The sequence below is a fragment of the Ascaphus truei genome, chromosome 12, assembly GCF_040206685.1.
Source record: "Ascaphus truei isolate aAscTru1 chromosome 12, aAscTru1.hap1, whole genome shotgun sequence".
NCBI classification, from domain to species: domain Eukaryota; kingdom Metazoa; phylum Chordata; class Amphibia; order Anura; family Ascaphidae; genus Ascaphus; species Ascaphus truei.
The window spans coordinates 20215481-20231754 of record NC_134494.1 but is presented as its reverse complement, the minus strand read 5'-3'; positions in this window follow the sequence as shown (position 1 = coordinate 20231754).

Sequence of the window (16274 nt, the reverse complement as noted above, 5' to 3'; positions counted from 1 at the left end):
CAACATTCTTCTGTAAATGTGCTTTGGGTGTCAGCCCTGCAATAAAGCAAATGAGATATTCCATTTTTACTGTCATTTCTATGGATAATCCAATCCACGTAGTTGAAGCTTTCTATAGAAATGATAGGATTAGGGACAGTTAGGTGTCGGGACTCCTGGGGGGAGATGAAAGGCTGCTGATCAGATCTGGGAGTAAGAGCATTGTATTGCACAGACTCTGATTTAATCAGAGATGGGTTCTTGCATGCCCTCTGGCTGTTTTGGCACTAACTTAATCTGTGTTCTGATTGTCCAGTAGACCCTCCCATGCAATGGATATCCACAGAGGGCTATATAAAGGGGTGCTGCTGATCAGAAAAGCAGAGCTACCTTCAGAGAGACCCCCTGGGTCTGGGAAGGAGTGTGGAGATTCCCTCAGAGGTCCATCTGAGAGAGACTCTGGGAAGGAGTGTGGAGTTCTACCTTCAGAGGACTATCTGAGAGTCTGAGAGACATTCTGTGAAGGAGTTTGATCTTTTACAGTGACCAGCTGGAGAGATATCTCAGAGGGGCTGCTGTGTGATCAGCCCTCTGAGATCCTGTACGAGAAGCGGACAGGACAAGCCTTCTTGAAGCAGGCCCCTGCACCTAGCGAGGCTAGAGTCTACTCCCCAGGCCCCCAGTTGGCAGTGTATCGTGTTTTGTACATCTTTGGAGGTAAGTAGGAATTTAGACCAGGGTAATGCAGTTGATGTGGTCTACTTAGATTTTGCAAAGGCTTTTGATACGGTTTCACACAAGAGGTTGGTGTACAAAAGAAAATTGGACTCAGTAATAATATATGCACCTGGATTGAAAACTGGTTAAAGGACAGACAACAGAGGGTTGTTATAAATGGAACTTTTTCAGGTTGGGCTAAAGTCGTGAGTGGAGTACCTCAAGGATCGGTACTGGGACCCCTGCTTTTTAACTTGTTTATTAATGACCTTGAGGTTGGGATCGAGAGCAAAGTCTCCATCTTTGCTGATGATACTAAATTGTGTAAGGTAATAGAATCAGAGCAGGATGTAATTTCTCTTCAGAAGGACTTGGAGAGACTGGAAACGTGGGCAGGTAAATGGCAAATGAGGTTTAATACAGATAAATGTAAGGTTATGCATTTGGGATGCAAGAATAAAAAGGTGACTTACAAATTAAATGGAGATATATTGGGGGAATCCTTGATGGAGAAGGATTTAGGAGTGCTTGTAGACAGCAGGCTTAGCAATAGTGCCCAATGTCATGCAGTAGCTGCAAAGGCAAACAAGATCTTATCTTGCATCAAACGGGCAATGGATGGAAGGGAAGTAAACATAATTATGCCCCTTTACAAAGCATTAGTAAGACCACACCTTGAATATCGAGTACAATTTTGGGCACCAATCCTAAGAAAAGACATTATGGAACTAGAGAGTGCAGAGAAGAGCCACAAAATTAATAAAGGGGATGGACATTCTAACTTATGAGGAGAGGCTAGCTAAATTAGATTTATTTACATTAGAAAAGAGGCGTCTAAGAGGGGATATGATAACTATATACAAATATATTCAGGGACAATACAAGGAGCTTTCAAAAGAACTATTCATCCCACGGGCAGTACAAAGGACTCGGGGCCATCCCTTAAGGTTGGAGGAAAGGAAATTTCACCAGCAACAAAGGAAAGGGTTCTTTACAGTAAGGGCAGTTAAAATGTGGAATTCATTACCCATGGAGACTGTGATGGCAGATACAATAGATTTGTTCAAAAAAAGGTTGGACATCTTTTTAGATTCGAAAGGTATACATGGATATACCAAATAAGTATACATGGGAAGGATGTTGATCCAGGGAGTAATCTGATTGCCAATTCTTGGAGTCAGGAAGGAATTAATTTTTCCCCTTAATGGGGTTTTATGTTTGCCTTCCTCTGGATCAATTAGTAAGTATAGATATAGAATAAAGTATCTGTTGTCTAAATTTAGCATAGGTTGAACTTGATGGACGTACGTCTTTTTTCAACCTCATCTACTATGTAACTATGTCCTGTCTGGTGCTAGTGATCCCGGTGGTTTTGGTGAAAAAGTACTGATCTCCTGTGACAGTCCCTCCTAAGATCAAAGTATAGTAATAGTTGTGACGTGCTTAAATGGGCAAGTTCCACCTTGAACCGAAATGCACTAGTGGTTGTGACATGGTTTAGGGGTCAGTCTCTCCTAGGACTGAAATGTTTAATGGTTGAGACATGTTTAAGGGGTTACATCGGGGTGATTCGTGCTTTTGTTAACCCAAACCTGATACTGATACGTATTTTGAAAATTATTTTTTAAAGTGAGTTTGTAAGCATGGTGAGATGAGACTAAGGAGGGGTTTGATTTCCCCTGGCCGCTCCCTTTTCTCAGTTTGAGTTTGCACTGACAAAGACTCCCATGCAACTCTCGTCATCTTTATTGTCTCTCTGATATGGAGAGGATGGGATAATACCATTCGATTGGCAAACACTCGTATTCAGAGACCCCTAACAAATATATTTGTAATCATTGTCCAGTGGAACAAAAGCAGACACATCTTAGCTTTTAGCATGGTTAGATTAGTTTAAGGAAGCCAATTGGACTGTTAAATTCTTTGCAAATCATTGTTTTTTGAGTCGGCTACATAGAATTTCTCCTTTATAGGGGGAGTGCAAAAATTATATATATTTTAAACAAATTAAATAAAAATATCACTTATATGCACATTCACATCTCAAGACAGGTCTGCATCCCTGATTTCCCCCCAGTATCTCCTAGCATACAACGCTTCCAGCCAGGGATTCTGGGTAATGACATGCAAATAAGCACTCAGTGTCACCTTTTGCTTCATGTCCATTTTAGCATGGAACCCTATAAGCCTGCCTGCCGCATTAGGCTGCGCTTATAGTGCCGGCGACAGCGACAACGCGTCAAAACAAATGCATTGTCACTGTCGCCGGCACTTATAATGGACGCGACAGTGCTACCAAAAATCTGGTAGTCAGTTGTGTTTGATTTTTGGAGAGACGGTCTCCACATGTGACTAGCTATAAGCCAATCAGGGAGCTTCTCCGCCCGTCTGCCTTCCCCCTTGCTGACGTCACTGGCCTTGCAGCCAGCGACATCTCCAGAATCTGAAATATAACTATCGCAATGGCGACGTCATCGGTCGCGTCGTCGCCGGCTGTATAAGCGCAGCCTTAGGCCTCGTCCATGGTTGCTGCTTGCTGACGGAGGCGTGCTCCCGCTCAGCACTGAGCCCCTACAGCCGCAATTAGAGCGGCTTTAGTAGTGGCTCGCCTACGCTTCCGCAAGCGCGCGGAAGCGTAGGTCTTACCAGAATTTTACATTTCCCCGCTTGCCGGCGCGCAGGGCCGGTCACGTGAGCGGTTTGCCCAATGAGGGCGAACCAGCTCCGTGACGTCACTGGCCCGCCCCCCTGACGGCGCGCTGACTAAGGCCAGGGAAAGCACCCGCTTTCCCTGAGCCACAGCGCGCCTCAGCACGCCAGCAGGTAACATGGCCGAGGCCTTAGGCTGAGTCCCCACCATGTGATAAACTCTCTGCCATTATGTTATTATTATTATTATTATCATCGTTTATTTGTAAAGCGCTGACATATGCCGCAGCGTGGTACAAAGGGGGTACAGGGATTTGACAATGACAGTTCCGTACAGATACAAATAAGGAACAACAGGCACATACTGATACACCACTGAGGTAATAAGGGCCCTGCCCCCGAGAGCTTACAATCTATAAATGAAAGCAGCAATGTCCCCCCCCCCTTTTTTTTGTAATGGGACACTTGGCTGCGGCCGTTTTGTCATGTCCATTATTTGGTCGCAGAGGGACCCTCCGCCACAGCCGCTCGGACCTTCTTTTTCGTTTTTAGGGCTTAGGGGGTTAACTTTATGGGTTTTAGTGGGTAGGGTAAAGGGGTTAACTTTAGGGGTTTTAGGGTAAGGGGTTAAAGTTTTTAGTGTAGGGGTAGCGTTGGTAAAAGGTTTTTTTAGGGGAAGGTTACCAAAGTGCTCAGTGACGACAGGTCCCGATGGTGGGGTGAGTTGCGGCCTAGTGCCGCTGGCCATGTGGCAAAACGGCAGCGACCGAATGTACCAGAGTGCTTTTTTTTGCGGTATGGGAATGGAGGTCCTTTGGAGCTGGACAGCACTATTATCAGCTTCAGAGGACCTCCTGGTCCCCATGCAGATTGGGGTTAGGCAGGATTGCTGCTTTAAGCTGTTTAAAACCTCTGCAAATAAAGGGCCAAGGTTTATAACCGTGAATAGCACAATATTAAATATTGCAGATTATACACAGTATAAAGATCTTACTGCTAACTCACAGCATATGCCACTAACACACAGTTTACCAGCAAACAGTATACACCTTACATTGCTATAGCAAAGTACAATATATACATATCACTGCCAAGAAAGGCTACATACAAATATATTCTCTTTACAAGGGGAGAGAAAGCACACCACATATACATAAAAATTAGCCCACAATTGTCAAGTGCACACGTCATAAATACTCATCTACCCGTAGGGCTCACACACACCACACACACCACACACACCACACACACCACACACACCACACACACCACACACACCACACACACCACACACACCACACACACCACACACACCACACACACCACACAAAACACATGCCCTGGACTTACCTGGTGAGGCTGTAACCCTGCACATGCAGCAGAGGATGAGTGTGAGGGTGCAGACAGTGATATGCATTGTGATACCCCTGTCTGTTCAGCAGGGAGTGTGAGGAGCAGAGGGGAGGCAGCCATATATATCATAGAGCACCCCCCCCCCCCTCTTGGTAGAGGGTCTGCGAGAGAGGGGGGCAGCAGAGCCAACACCAACCCCTCCCTCCTGGGGTCATATAAGAATACAATCCCACACGCCATAGAAGTCCCTGGGGAAGGTGAATGATTGTATATTGGATATATAACCCAGCAAACATGCTCACCCTCTGCACTGAGAACCTAATGCCCTTGCTTTGGCTCCTGTAATCTCTGCCACTAGATGGTAATCTCTGCAGGTTAAGGCTTCACCTCACTGTGTTTACTTGTTTCCCTTTATTCCTTTCTCCCGGTTTATTATTGTATGAGCATCAACATCGTATCTATAACCCCCTGTAATTCGATTGTAAACTCTTCCCCTTGTATTGTACCTGTACCCCTCTGTATTAGGTGATAACCTCCTCTCCCTGTATTCTATCTAGAATAACTCCCTGTATTGTATTGTAGAATAATTTCCCTGTATTGAAACTATATTTCTCTATATCCCTGTATTGTATCTGTAATGCTCTATATTAGGCTCGTAATATAGTGGGCGTGAGCGTGGAGCCGGCCAATCGGAAGACAGGGAAAATAATGTTTTTGTGCCGCTACCGCTGCTCAGAGTGAGGCTGCAATATGTGTGTGTGTGTGTGTGTATTAATAAATTATTCTCGCACACATTATGTGAATAAATAATTATTATTCACATTATTTATTCACACACAGACAGCGACACACACACACACACACACACACACACAGCGACACACACACAGTGAAGCTTCCAAACCTGTCGCTCACAGCAGCACGGACCGTACACACAAAGGGTGCGTCACGTGCACGAGCATTTGCACAGTATAAAACGGGCCTTAGGGCTGTTATATACAGCGTGCGAGCCTATGCCAACGCGCGTGCACGTGCCGCATGCTTTTCGTAAGTATACTGTGAGTGTATACAGGTGTGTGAGTGTATACAGGTGTGTGTGTGTGTGTGTGTGTGTGTGTGTGTGTGTGTGTAATTTATTATTTATTAAAAAAAAAAAAAACCATTGGTAAAAATAAAAAAATTATTAGACTTGTGCAAACACAAATACATACATACGCACACGCATACACACGCATACACACGCATACACACATATATACATACATACACATGCATACATATACATACATACACACATATATACATACATACACACATATATACATACATACACATGCATACATATACACCCACACACATATACATGCATACATATACACACACACATACATACACACATACACACATACACACACATATACATATACATGCATACATATACACACACACACACATACATTCAGCGCCGCGAAAAGATAAATTTCCTCATCTTCACCGCTGTCTGTCGGCTCCCCGCTCCCTGCCGTGCGCGCGCGCGGCCCTTGTATAGAAAGGCTGACTGACGTCAGCCAACTAAAATTCCGCGCGTGCGCACGGCGTAGCACGCGCCCGGCACTATAGAACGTGCCTTAGATTGTAAACGCTTTCCCCTGCATTGTATCTGTTTGCCCTTTAAATGAGATGGAACGCTCTTCTCCCTGCATTGTATCTACCACTGGTTCCTGGTGCACAATGGAAGAGACACCAGGGATAAGATAAGAAAGTCTTATCTGCATGTTAAACCCTCATTTAAGGTCTAATCTGCATGTTAAAGGGAGATATGGAATGGGCTAGTTTTGCATTAAATAGATAATACTGGTGTTTTAAACCATAGAAACCCCCATGACACAGTGACACGGAGCACACCGAGCCTATGAAAAGCCAGAAGTTACCCTTAATGTCCCAATTTTACAGTAGTTTTGCAATTCAACTGTAGGCATTTAAAGGGTCAGTCCTGCCTGGGACTAATTTGAATAAATGTTAGCGTCACGTTTGATGGGTTATATTAGTGATTTTTACTCGGGCCACGGCCCCCAAATTATTTAACCATTCTGTATTTGTGATACAAAGCAAGATGGCCAAGATTTGGGTGTTGGGGTCCCCCAAAAAACAATGAGGATTTCACTTAGGGGGATATACTAATTGGGTATACAAAATGCATACAACTGTCATTCTGACCCCTCACCCTGTTTATGGTCACTTAAAGCTGCAGAACAAACAATATTCTACATGTGTGTTTAAAAAAAAAAAAAAAAAAGCATTTTTTTTTTGAAACTCTGAATTACATTTTTATGTACTATAAAGTAACAAGCCTTTTTTGTTTCTATAGCAACCATTTACAAAATCACATACTGAGTCAATACTCCTTTCACTTGGGGGGATATACTAATTGGGTTACAGTTGCAGACAAACTGCCACTTTCTCATTGAGCTGCAGCTGCTCCTCTATCTGCTCAAAGCTAGGATATTACAAAGATTGTCGGGACAGTAACTTAAAAACCGGGATGTCTGGTCACCCTACACTTAACGCCCCCTCTTTCTGTATCTCTCCGAAATAGTATCTATGTCCCTCCCCCAGCATATAATTTTGGGGAATATTATATAATATTCTGGTGGTTTTATTTGTCCACAATAATAACAAAATTGGCACACTTTCCCTTGAAGGCAAACAAAGCACAAAACAAAAGCCTATTCCCCTTCAGGGAGTCTAGCAGGAGATTTTTCGTGTCCCTGCATGAGCGTCAGCGAGCGTGCTTGTGTGCCGGGCGGGAGGCGGGGCTTGAGCGCCACGTCGTCGACGTCACTGTCACGGTTGTGCTCGCCACAAACCTGGGTCGGACCGCGTGGCTGAGGTGGGGTTGTATAAGCACCGACCTTAGACCGCGCAGGCTGATCCGGATTGCGCAGTTCGTAGTCGTACATAGCAGGGTCGGGACTGGAGAAGGCAGCATCGTCAGTGGACAATCCATGGTCAGGACTGGAGAGATCAGGGTAAATGTTATTCAAGCAGGAGTTCGGCAACAGGTAATCAGAAGTTCCCCGCTTCAGCTTAGGAGCGTGAGCGCGGGCATGGGTTCTGCGCGTGTGATGACCACGGCCCATAGTAGTGGTCTCAGGAAAGGATAGGCAGACCGGAGTGGGCACGCCGCCAGGCAGCACTGGTAAACCAGTGCTTCAGCGCAGGAGTCCAGAACACGGCCTCTGCTATGTAGAATAAGCAGCAGGCCCCAGGAACCAAACAGATAGGCTCTGCAGAGAAAGGACAGCAAGCCTCAGGAAACCGGGAGCTGAAGTCAGCACTGGAGTGACCTCCGCTTCAGCACAGGAACCAGAAACACGGCCTCGGCTATGACGAATGGGCAGTGGCCCCAGGTACCGGTAGATAGGCTCTTGCTGTGGAAGGATAGCAGACCTCAGGAAACAGGGAGCTGAAGTCCACACTGGAGAGACCTCCGCTTCAGCACAGAAGACAGGAACAGGCCGCTGCGTGCGACTAGCAGCCAACCTCAGGAAACAGGGATCTGAAGTTAACATGAAGAGTACTCCCGAACTAACGAAAAAAGACGGTGCAAAACAGCGCTAAAAAAATAATAACAACGATACTTGAAATAAATATTGCAGGCAGCCTGCCAAATACTGACTGTACAGTCGGAAAATGGACCACAGAGAAAAGAAAGAATTGCCGGCGCCAAATCAGTCCTTTAAATAATAATAAATCCGAATAAAGACCAAACCGTCTCTTGAAAAGTCCCAAAAGTGTCCTTGAACAGATAGGCAGTGAAGGGGTCAACGAACGGCTCACACCAAATGGTAGTGCAATATGTAAAAAAGAAAACAAACAGATAATGGTGCAGTACGCCAAAAAAGTTGACATTAAAACATTAAAAACTCACACATGACAAACATAACACACAATAACAGACAGACACTAGCAAGGCTATAATCCTAACAAAAAGCTATTTATTAACATATAAAAATATTGGGTTCCGGAGGATACAGCACTTAAGTCCAGAGGGGTAAAATTGAAACCCTACTTACAGGACAGTAGATGGTAAAAGCAGTAAAGCTGAAGATCGCTCAGGTGCTCTTCTCTGATGATAACTGGAGCTCCTTTAGGGATTGCCTCGTGTGGGGGATGGATGTTGAGTTGCACGAAAACCGGAACTTCCTAGTGGATGTGACGTCACACGCTGCGGTGTTACTGAAATCGCTGCTCCTCTTCCTCTCCTTTCCCCCCACAGCCTGCACAACTGCTGCCAATATCCTCCACAACCAAACAGACAGCTCTAAAAACAGAATAATCTCCCAACGACGTGAAGAAGTGCACGCATGTGCATGAAACGTCGTTGGGAGATTATCCTGTTTTTAGAGCTGTCTGTTTGGTTGTGGAGGATATTGGCAGCTGTTGTGTAGGCTGTGGGGGGAAAGGAGAGGAAGAGGAGCAGCGATTTCAGTAACACCGCAGCGTGTGACGTCACATCCACTAGGAAGTTCCGGTTTTCGTGCGACTCAACATCCATCCCCCACACGAGGCAATCCCTAAAGGAGCTCCAGTTATCATCAGAGAAGAGCACCTGAGCGATCTTCAGCTTTACTGCTTTTACCATCTACTGTCCTGTAAGTAGGGTTTCAATTTTACCCCTCTGGACTTAAGTGCTGTATCCTCCGGAACCCAGTATTTCAATGTTAATAAATAGCTTTTTATTAGGATTATAGCCTTGCTAGTGTCTGTCTGTTATTGTGTGTTATGTTTGTCATGTGTGAGTTTTTAATGTTTTAATGAAGAGTACTCCGCTTCAGCACAGGAACAGGCCACTGCATGAGACTAGCAGCCAGCCTCAGGAAACAGGGATCTGAAGTTAACATGAAGAGTACTCCGCTTCAGCACAGGAAACAGGAACAGAACTCTGCGAGAACTAGGGAACAGAACTAGAGAGATTAGTACACAACAGAGCCAAGCCTTAGGGCTTGTGGCAGAACACTTGTGACAACCAGGAAGGGTTATGCTCGGCAGGGAAGCATTGTAGGAAAGGTGTCTTTAAAGGTCAGTGAACCAATTGCAGAAGGGGCGTGTGGCAGCACTGCTTTGAGTGAACACAGGGTGGAGCTCCAGCCAAGGTCAGGAGCAGTATTCCAGGGCTGCACAGGTCTGTAAGGTAAGGCAAACCGCAAACTAAGGTGCGGATCCGTTACAGTCACGGACTGCCATTGGCTTCTGGCAGTCACGTGACCGACCCTGCGCTTCCCTCAGTGGCAAAATTTAAACTTGCCTGCCTCCTGCATTTCCACACGCCTCCGCACGCATGCGGAAGCGCCGTCTAAAGCCGCGCTGATAGGGATACTCAGCGCGGCTCAGTGCGGTCTTTTTGACCATGTCCGAGGCCTAAGTTAACATAGGTAATAGAAGTGAAGTGAAAAATAAGCGCAACTTAATTATAAAACATGCAAACCGTGATTAAATATAAATTTAATTTGTTGTGGTGCAGCTCCCAAAAAAGACAAAGTTTCATTTGTCTATGAAATACAGGAAGATACAAAAATGGGGCACAAACACAAACAAAAAGGAACAAACAGGTGTGTTTCCAATTAAAAAAAAAAGTGATATAGGTGAAAAAATATGGATGGCTTACATCAGGTTAATGGGCTCTGGATCAGCAAAACCTGAGAGGGTTTCCACTTGGGAAGAGAAAAGAAGAAAAAAAAAAAGACAATAGTGCAATATTGTCTATTAATTCAAAATTGTATTGGAGAAAAATGCAGACTCACAAACAGAAGTTTAAAACCTAGGCAGTGTCTCACGATTGGTCCCTCCTGGTCCCTAGTGCTATACTGGGTAAGAGTCCACAGTAGTTCTGGCTGTGTGCCAGAGTTCGCAGCTGTTTCTCAGTCCAGCCGGTGCTCCCTGCGTCTCTGTGCTGGGGAAAATGTTTGCCGCTTTGCCCCGGTCCGGTGGCTGAGTCACGTGATGTTGCATAGGAGCCGGATGGTCACAGTCTCAAAGGAAGAGGCAGACAACAGCAATGCATGTAGGCGAGACGCCGTGGGGCAGAGAACATTTGGCACAAATCCAACACGTTTCACTCTGCAAAGAGCTTCCTCAGGGATTACAGAATAGTGGGAACTAAGGATCACTTTATACCTAAAATCTGTGATGTCACAAATTTGTCCCCAACGTTTAGCAATCAATACAATTATTATTTATAACATATTTAATATATAACATAAAATAGAACTTTTTAATAACACATGTAGCAGGGTCCCCCCTGGCCCTCCTCACCTGCGCAGAGTAGCGGGTACCCCCGCACCATGTCGGGCAGTTGCAGGGGCGATCGCGGCTCCCGACGGCATCAGTGACAGGGCGCCGCCATCTTGTGCGCGTTTGCACATGCGCGGTGCGCGTTTGAAGTTGCGGCGGCCATTACACCTAGCGCAGGAAAGTGTAGGGAAGCAGGAAAGACACCTAGAAGTCGCGCATGCGCAGTTAGGGCGATGCAGCGGCCGTTACTGGTTTGCACAGGCTCCATGGAGAGTAGCGGCGGCCATTATAGTGCGCGCACGCGGCCCCAATGTTAAAGAGGGCCATAAAGGACTACAATTCCCAGCAGCCTCTGGGGACTGCACTTTCACCTTGGTCACAGGCAGCCAGACAGCCAATAGAGCGTGCAGCTTCTCCTGTTGGAGAAGGATACATTGTTGTGTGCAGAGTCAGGAAGCAGACTGTGAAGCACATGTGTTAGTCAGGCTAAGGAGACAGTGGGGGAGGGAAGGGGGGGCAGAGAGCTGCGAGCTTCTGCCCTCGGACAGAAATCCCCCGGGCTAGAGTTGAGGCCCTGACTCCCCACTAGTGAGGGTGGGTGTTCATAGGGACAGGCCCTTAGGTAAGGACCCTGTGCCCCTTCAGCTGTGCAGTTCCTTAGAGCAGGGAGAGACCCTGTGCAGTTCCTTAGAGCAGGGAGAGACCCTGTGCAGTTCCTTAGAGCAGGGAGAGACCCTGTGCAGGTCCTTAGAGCAGGGAGAGACCCTGTGCAGTTCCTTAGAGCAGGGAGAGACCCTGTGCAGTTCCTTAGAGCAGGGAGAGACCCTGTGCAGTTCCTTAGAGCAGGGAGAGACCCTGTGCAGTTCCTTAGAGCAGGGAGAGACCCTGTGCAGTTCCTTAGAGCAGGGAGAGACCCTGTGCAGTTCCTTAGAGCAGGGAGAGACCCTGTGCAGGGACCCAGTGAAAGGGTTTGCTGCATGTTCCTGTAAGCTGTGTTGCTGATCCAGAGACTGTCCTTACGATGGGACGTCCGGCGGGACCCCATCCCACGCGGAGGTACAGATCAGATCAGCCCTGGGCCAAGCGGCGCCGGTAGACCCTTTGCGAAGACACCCAGGTGCAGGGACACCTGGGCAGGTATTTACAACCTTCCACACGTGCACCAACTTTAACTTGCTACTCACATGTGACCGGCCTGTTCACACACTTGGGTGGGCTTGGACTCTTTGGACACGGGGTTGGGAAGGGGGTGTAAGGGTATAGCCCAGTTAGGGGCAATTTTATAGCTGCCAACTAGTGGCAGAGAGTAACACGGCTGTGTTGCTATACAGTATGATGTGATGTGATGTTATTGTGTTATTTGCCCATATAGTAAACCTGTGTTATATATACCTTGGTGTATGTGGTTCATATATGTGGGTCCTGTGTAGGGGACATTCTACACTCCTAGAATCCTGCACAGGTGGAGGCGCTGTAATTAGAAGATCGTTCCAGAGGATTCACCCCAGGCTCTCACTAGCGGAGGCTCAGGCCTCCTGTGAGCCTTGCATGTATACTGCACCACACCTGGTAACATATAGGTTCCCCCTCACATACACTCTATATGCGATTGGGTGGGGGAATACCCGTTACACACATAATATATTAGAAGTTAAAAATGGTTGTGTAGGATTGAATATGATTAGAAAACATATACCGGTAATTAAAAAAAATTAGAAAATACACTTGTTGCAATTAGGTTAAAGGCCACAAGATGGTGGTAAAGAGCAGGAATACTACATAGCAGAAATGACATGAATTTAATAACACACTAAATTCATGTTTAAATATATACAGCACCAATAAATACAATCTATAAACACATTAATTAATGAGAGAAGAAGTATAAAACATATGTTAGTTGATAAAAGAGTTTACATCTATATCAATATTAAGTCCATTTGGATGGAGGGTGTTTAAATAATAAATCCTGAGACCTATAACTGGCAATTCTGAACAAACAGCTCCAAGGAGATCTTAATGTCACATAACCCTGCCTGATCAGCAGGATAGTGAACTCCGTTAAAGTGACTGTACTATATACTTCTGTAACGGTGTTTGCCCGGACCAATCTCATATTGCCCTCCCTATGTGGACACTGACCCCTGTTACATGAAGTGTAGTGTGGTGCACCTGCTGGTTTACAGAATCCCTGAGTCTCCCACGATGGTATGGGGGATAACATCAGGACTGGCTTATGAGGTAGTGCTGAGTTGTACTCACTCATGGTACAGCGCCTCCATCTCTTCCAGACCCCCAGCGTAGTAGAGAGGAGTCTCTGAAAGAGAACCTCTATGTGCACCTTCTTCCCAAGTGACTCCACAATCAGGACAGAAGCGATCTGTTTCTTTGGCATCCTTTATTGTCACCATACAAGGATAGCCACCCATCATAGCGGTTGGTCTTCTAGCCGCTCATCTCAGGTTGCCAACCCAAAGGAAGTCCCTGGACACCACTCCTAGTCAGGACCCTAGAAGCTGTCGTTGCTCTTCCCTTACTCCCTGATGGAGTAAGAGGAATAGTCTGCCCACACCACTCCCCTAAGGGAGGGCCACAAAAGCTGCCTAAGCCTTGACAGTTTGCTGGGTCAGACCAGTCTCACTCAGATGGGTGAGACAACTCACTAAATACAGTATGTGCTGCATATTAAATAGATTCAGTAGGCACCACCCCTATGTCACTGTAAGTGGACACAGAGCCTGATGTCACTTCCTTCACTAGATATTACACAGCACAGGAGTGTGAGGGCAAACCCCATGATTACTCCTGGCAAACCTGCCCTTAACAGGGATTATTGCACAGGAGGAGAAAGGCATGTAACCCCAAAACTACACAGGGCTACACTTCTATGCGCAGTGTGGAGAGGTTACCAAGTACAGCTCAACCCCCTTATAACGCTGTGCTTGGGGTCCAAAGAATCGCATCGCGCTATAAGCGGATCGCGTTAGAAATAATGTACAATTTGTATGCATTGTACAATAAAGTATTTAAGACACCAATAAATCGTGTTGTAAAGTATTCATAAATACGAAAATTGGGAGCCACGCTTGCATCGCGCTATAAGCGGATCCGCGTTGTAGCAGGGTTGAGCTATATACTTTGTATGATATGCAGTGGCCCTAATTATAAGGGTCATATGAGTATTGAAAACCTCTGTTTGTGCCTGTTTTGTTTATCCATAAACTGTTATACATATCCTGCTGTGGTGTCCCCCCTTCTTACTGGCTACACATACATGTGGGGGGGGTTATTATATTGTATGAACTCGGGCTCCACCTCATATACTGAGGCACCGTCAAATAAAGAGGGGTTACACTATCCATCTAAATAAAAATGAGATCCCCATATAAAGCTTTACCTTACCCAGGTGATATACCCCTGAGGGTCCCTCTCGGGACTGAAACGTCAGGCGAAATGTTTGCTTGTTGGACTTATTGCATTCTCTCTTTTTTCTTTGCCGCTGGTATTTTGGATCACAGCCGTGATCCGTATAGACGTACGGTTACCTTGCGCCCCATCTGCCTGTACCGGTTCCCTCCTGTCCTTCAGACGAATTATTAGTCATTCATCTCCTTTTAACATCAATATAATGCATGTGTGCTGTGTAATCGATTCCAGTTGTGTTTTGATCACAGCTCAGCTGCTGTGCTGTCTGTGTGTTCTTCAGCGGGTTTTCTCTGTTCTTCTTTATGTTTTCACAAGGAAGTAATCAGGCTGCAGTGGCTGCTCGGCTCTGAAACACAGGTGATGGGGGTAAGGTGATTGTGTAACCCCTAGGGGTATTTATACTTACTTTTGACACTCATTTGGTAAGGTGTATGGTCAGAAGAAAGGACTTGATAGTCCTGAAACGTTACTATATGTATATACCTGCTCTGATGCCTTAATACAGCAGAAGTTAATTTAACTCAACCAAAGCTCCTGTGTGCTTCCTCTATTACCAATACCTTCTCACGTCCATCTGCCTGTACAGGCAGTCTGCCTAGTGTGTGAAGCCATTTTGCCTGGCTACATATGCACATACTTAGGCACTTTTAAAATGAGAACCTGCAGATTAGACTTTTGCCACAGTGTTACTCCCTACTCTGGCACACAATGATGCTGAATTAAAAGTTATTTTGCTCTTTTTAAAACAAAAAAAAACATTCTGACATTTCTTCCAAATGTAGCACCCTTTCCCCCACCCTCAGGAAGATAGTGTCGCTACTGATGTATTCTGGGTGCGGTGCGTACCTGTGAGGTGGAACAGGAGGCCTTGAGAAACTCTGCGGTGGTGTGGGGAGACATCAGGACAGGTTCTCAGGGACAGTCTTCCATGGTTCAGCGCCTCCAGCCAGCGAGGATCCTGGTACAACCAGGATGGTCCACACTGGTACTCAGATAATGTCTCAGAAAAGTAGCCATACAGTATAGTCCAACTGAGTCTTTATTATTGACATATGATATTCACAGCAGGTTCATTTCCTGGAGCAGCACACTCAAGGCATTGATGCCCTGTAGGCCCCTTCCCAGCTCCTTTACCCCTGATGGTATATAGGGTAAACAGGCTCCCAATCCACAGAGGGAGGGGAGAGAGCCCTGACTTCTCGGAGAGTGTCAGCTTATGTACCACAGAGGAGTGGCTTGTAACCCTGCCCCATAACAGGGCAGGTCCGATACTGACAGGCATCACATTTTGTGCATGTGACCCAGCCAGTATCCTCCGCAAGGATGACACTCTTGGGTTGTTGTTGGGCCCGCCTCTGGATACAGTGACAGTGTATCCAGGCTGCAACAACAGGCTAGGCCTTCAAGAGATAGCATATCCCTCACAATGCTTGCGCCTAACAGTACTTACACTGTTAGGGCCAAAAGAAAGACAGTAGCCGGAGGACTAGGCTACACAAAGAAAGCCCCCCCTCCATTAATTGCCCTAATGGAGATCCTGCCCTACTGAAATACTACCCCTCATTCCATTTATCAGGGGATCTCTAACCTCTTCTCTGCTAAAAGAGCCGTTGCAATTCCATTGGACTGGACAGGATCCAATCATCGGCCGGGAACAGCAGTACTTATGGGCCCATAGCCGGTGAACACAACAGTTGTCCATCATCGATCCTAGCGAATAAGTTTAATTCCAGTAAGGGCCGCCGAGAGGGGGGGGGCACCCGGTACAAGTGTCCCGGGCCCGGTGGCGGCGGGGCGCCCGGTTGCCGGACAAAGCAGTTGCCGCCGGGCCCCGGCTCTCCCCACATCTTCTCTAT